We start from the raw sequence: 5,750 nt of genomic DNA, 5'->3' as shown, positions 1-5,750 counted from the left end.
GGATTAGTGATTGATTAGAGATTAGTGTGTGATTAATCTTGTGTGTGAGAGATTAGGCCGAATGGTAGAGTAAGTAGTGTGCTCACTCCTCGTAGCAACATCTTACCCGCTCCATAGCTTTCTTTGTGTGTAGGTTTCACCTTCTAATCCTCCATTTGGCACGCACAAGCCACTTGTGTTTTTCCATGCCCTAGCCGGATCCTACTCCTCGGATTGACATTATGTTGATGTCCTCCCTATGCTAGGATGACGTCCCAACAATGTGGTAAACGCATATGAAGACAGGCCGAAAAATATAGGTGACCGAATCTCAACTCTGATGGTGCTAATGTGTAGCTCTACTCGCTGCGGTTCTATAGATATATGGCATGCTCATTTCCGACACACGAGTAGGGAGAAAAATCACATAGAAGCTCGTGGGAGCTCACCTTGCGTAGAAGCCGAATGCGTGCACGCTTGGTATCGGTGCGTAGCTCTCATTTTTGCTAACACAATGGCGGTGTCGCTTCTCCAATGGCGGCTCCGTAGCTCACGTAGCAAGAGGATAGACTCTCTCTCTCTCACTCTCTCTCAGACACACTTACGGTGCTCAAAAACTCATCTTGAGTAATGATTCAAAATTGTGTCCTTAGGTTTACAAGAATTGGCTTTTATACCTCAGCCTTGGAGGTGTCAAAACATCTCTAATCTAATTACATAAGCAGGTGAAGCTACTTGGGGAATACAAGTTGGAAACTCAATTGAGTCTCGCTAATTACAATGAATCGGCTCCATGAAAAAATGAAATGTCGGAAAGACATTTATTACAATAAGTGTTTACAAAAACATGAGTGTAAGAAAAAATGTATAGATGTGGTCCTCCGCTCAACACTCCCCCCCTCCGCGTTCATGTCATCCTTGACATGACATCCTTGCTTTGTATTTAGTGGAGTCCATTCTTTCTTTTGCTTCCGCTTCCGCTTTCTCAACAATATCTTTCTTTTTCTGAAGTCGCACCTTATCTTGGTGTATTTTGAGAAGCATCTCTTGGGTTAGTGGCAAATGATACTTCTTCAATCGGCATCCACTAATCCATTTTGGCATTTCTTCTCCGTCTAATGTAGCAAGCTTGACGGCCCCACTTAGTGATAGATCTTTAATCACAAGAGGTCCCATCCCTCGCTTTTTAAGTTTTGTTGCATACTGTTTTAGAGTGTATACTAGAACAAAGTTCCCAATCTTAAACTTTTTAGTTCGCACATGCTTATCAAAGAACTCTTTTTGTAGCCTTTTCTGAGCATAGATTGAAGCCACGGCTTTTAAGCGAAGCTCATCTAGCTTTTCAAGGTCGTATATTCTATCTGAAAGCTCATGTCCTGTCCACTCTAATTTCATAGCTACTCTCAGTGTTGGAATTAAAAATTCTATTGGTAAAAGAGCATTCAAACCAAAAACCATGTTATATGGGGTCGTTTCTATGGATGTTTTAAATGCTACCCTATACGCCCATAATGTCGAATGCAATTTTTGGTCCCAATCCGTTCTTGACTCAGATACAATCTTTGTAAGGACTGTGAATATGGTTTTTTTCGTCGCTTCAGCTTGTCCATTGGCTTGTGGATGATATGGAGCGGATTTGTGATGTATTACCATGAATCGTCTAGAAGGATCTCTATCACTTCATTTCTGAAGTGTGTGCCTCGATCACTCACAATTTCTATTGGTAGTCTATATCGTACAAAGATGTATTCATACTGAAACTGTGCCGTGGTCCTGGCATTTTCTTTTTGAGTTGCTTTTGCCTCAACCCACTTTGTTAGATAGTCCGTCGCCACAATGATGTATTGTGCATGAGTCTTGTATGCAGGAGGTGAGATAGGTCCAACATTATCAATCCCCCATTTTGCAAAGGCTCTTGCTCCCATCCTTGGCCTGAGCGGCATATCATCTCTTTTCAGTGGTACTTTTGTCCACTGACAGTCATCACATCGTTTTACATATTCCTCAGCGTCCATGTGTAATGTCGGCCACCATATTCCTATAGATAAGACAATTTTTGTTGTCTTATCACCTGAGAAATGGACTCCACCTACTCCTCCATGAGCTTGCTCTAGGATTATCACATACTCTGACTCTGATGCGCATATCCTAAGCTGGTTGTCCTTTCCTCTCTTATAGAGTTGATTTCCTATTAAAGCGTAATCTCGCGCCTCTGTCTGTACAACTCTCATCATGAAGTACGGAACCATATCATATCCATCTTTATCAGAGAACTTCATTGTGGGACAGTCTTGGATCGCACAAACATGTAGGGTTGGTAGAATGTGTGTCCATTCTAATGGTTCAAGTGCATCCTCTGGAAAGGGTTCGCCTATATAAGTTTCGTCTTCAATTGCCCTTTCTAAAACACATTCTTCGTGCTTCAGACTTCCACAGTTCGAAGCTTCACACATTCATAACTCTTTGGGTTTGCCTAACCAAGCTGGAAACTCTGATCCTACCAAAGTAGTTGAATCAAAATCTTCAACTGGTGTTCGGTTCACATCCTTGTAGCTATGGTCTTTTAGGTTCACACGAGTAGTGAGGTTCCATATGTCTCAAGTATATGTGGTCGTAAACCCAATCCTGGACCATGTTCAACTGTCTCATGAACAGTCTTCCAAGTATAATATCATAGTTATTCTCCTTGCCAAAGTCAACAACAGCAAAAGTATGCTCGTACTCAATTCCGCAAGAAGTCACTACGACTTTCTCTAATAGTCCCAAAGGTCTCTCCATACGTCCGTCCGGTAATTGAAGTTTCAACCTCGTTTTTCTTATCGCCGATTTTCCCCATTTTATCCAGATTTCTTTCGTAGCAATGGCTACCCCAGCCCCGCTGTCAAGTATTGCCATCGTGTTAACTCCCTGGAATTCAACTGGTAACATTGTATTCCCCTCTTCACCTTCGCAGTACTCTCCGACCTTGTTCAAAGGTACAGGCTTAGCGTTTTTTTGTGGCTTACTCAGCTCTCGTATGCACTCTTGTAGTTTTGCAGTTGGGTCCTTTATCCCAAATTTCTCCAAGCATTTTTCTACAGTTGCCCACATGTTTGGTCGTAGTCTCAAGAGCTCAGCTATGGTGATAGTGCATGTCACTGGTGTTGACAAAATCTCTATCAATCCTTGTGAGTCCATATCTTTTTCTGAAGAGATTCCTCGTGAGGAAGCGCTCTAATCTCAGATTTTGCTTCATATTCTCCTAAGTATGAAGGTAAGGTATTGAGCGAATGAGGTTTACTCTCTACTGTTCTAATAGAGCCTCCATCTCCCCAGCAAGAATGCAGATCTAAGTCCACTTGAGATCCTACCTCAAATTCCTCTATGGGAGGATTCCTGATGTCCTTTTTCCCATTAGTCTGATTAGCTTGACAACTCAGCTCGTTTGCAAAGTTTGCCTCTCTCACTTGTTTCCAAAACTCATTGTAATCCTCATCTCTTTCTTAAGACCTCTGTATCACAGGATGAAAACTCTCTATTTCTTGATATGTTGTGTTCATCACTATACGTTCATCCTTGCGCATTTTTTCGGGATTTTGTGCACTGTTAGGCTTTTCAACTACCCATGAGAGGATAGTCTCTTGATTCATTGGTTCTCTAGGTGGTTCTAACAAGGCTTGTGTAGTCTCGATCATCCTCTGACACATTTCGAGTCTCTGCTTTTCCAATTCCGCGTTTGGATAAGTCAACCACCGTTGTTCTTGTGTTTGGTTGCTCTTTAATCTTGCTTCGTAAGCTCTCATCAGTGCATCCAATGGTTCATGTACTTTGTCGACTAACACAGATCTCCCTGAGCTCACGCTCGTTGTCTCTTTGATGCTCTTCAGTTTTGACTTTTCAGAGTCCATTTCCCGTATTCCGTTTTGACTCTCAAGTTTCTCTAGTCTGTCTTTTGTTTGTTTTAATTCCTCAGCTAGAATCACGTCTTGCTGTTCTTTTTTCAGTTTCATGTGTGCTTTCCTAGTTTTCCATGTGTTTCTATGGATTCATCGTCCTTGACTAGCCAATTTAGTATGTGACTTTCCATTCTCTAGTTCTCTAGTGATTTTCTTCGCTTGAGATCTAGTAACAACTTGCGTTGGTATCAGAGTTTCATTTTCAGACCCACTGCTAGTAGGAATCGACTCTAGCATGTTCAATGTCGTCTTTTGCACTTTGTTGGGATTCTTTGAACAATCCTCAACGAAGTGAGTGACACCACACTCTATGCAATATGCATTTATTCTAATGATCTCTGTGTGTGGGCAAAAATTCATCAAATGGTCACCTCCACACTTATAATAGGGTCCTAATGCAAGTCTTTGTGTCCCTTGATTTTCCCTTTGTGGATAAGCTAGTCTTTGGCCTGACAACCCTCCATGAGCTATGAACATAAGTGTTCTTGCGTCCAAGCTATACCTCTCTTCATCTGAGGCATATGCGGCTATTGGTGGTCCAACATTTCCCATCATGCTCCAAGGTTCTGGTTGTTTTGGTTCTTCAGGTGGGTAATACACAGTAGGAGCCATGAGTGTATCGGAATCTTCGTAATAAGTCTAAACAGGCACTAAGCTTGTTCTTCCTGATTCTCTAGGGTGGGTGCATATCTAATGCCCACTGGTCTCGCTCCTGGTAAAGGTGGTTGTTGCCCCAATACCGGCTGTGGTATTTCTATCCCCATAAGTCCTGGTACGTTTCCCGTTGGATATCGAGGTACTGGATGGTGGGGCTATTTGAGCTGGAGGCGCATACTGATGCTCCTTCACATAAACCTTGGTGTAATAGAACTCCTCTGTTGAGTGGTTCGTCCATTTTTGTTCAATCTCACACCATTTTGTTAGTTTTGGCATTGGTTTAGGGTATGGTGCTAATCTCCTTATAGCATCCTCTATCATTTGTTCCATGTTCGGCACTGTTGTTGTTTGGACATTCTTCTTAGTGGTGGTCTCGCTAGCTACAAATGATGAGCTACTGGATGCGACATCCGTATCCGTTGTCACCTCTCCATAAACTGCACAATTATCCACTAAGTACAATGCTTCTTTGGTCACTTGCTCAAAACTTGTACAAGCTTTCAGGTGCGAGTCTTTCTTGAGAGTGTCATTTCTAAGCCCTTCTATAAAGAGGACAGATAGTATGTCATCTTGCGGTCATTCCCGTACTAGACATCTTTCCATGTATTGTTTGAAGCGAAGCGAAGATTCTTTCATCTTTTCGTGCTCCTTCTGTTTGAATGCATATATTTGGGATACCGTGTTGTGTTTGATCCCTCTTTTTGAAAATTCCTCGGCAAACTCTCGTAGCAAGTGGTCAATGTCATGGAAACCTCTACCATTCAGTGGTTGAAACCATGTCAATTCCATCCTTTCTAAAGTAAGACCAAATCCTTCGTATTGTGTGTGGAAATCTGTTATCTGCTCAGCTCTTAAGACTTGCTTAAAGAGTGAGACATGTGCATATGGATCTCTTGAGCCACTATACTTCTTCGTCATACACTTGGCCAGTTGAGATGGTCTCATGCGTCTATTGTCTGCCACCAATCTCATTGCTCCTGTATCCCGACTAAAACTTTCTCTTGCATCATGGACTTCATGGGCTGCTCTAGTTGGCTCCCTTGCCACGAATCTACTACTAGGAGGCAAATGTGATGGTGTTGCTGCAAACATCGGACCTACCGTAGTATGTGTAGGGAATGGAACTGCACTACCTCGATTCATAGCCATTGACTCTCTAGAATATAATGTTCCCATGGG

Source organism: Adiantum capillus-veneris, chromosome 30 (assembly GCF_014529385.1).
Source record: "Adiantum capillus-veneris isolate H3 chromosome 30, ASM1452938v2, whole genome shotgun sequence".
Taxonomy (NCBI): Eukaryota; Viridiplantae; Streptophyta; class Polypodiopsida; order Polypodiales; family Pteridaceae; genus Adiantum; species Adiantum capillus-veneris.
Note: the sequence above shows the minus strand (reverse complement) of the source record.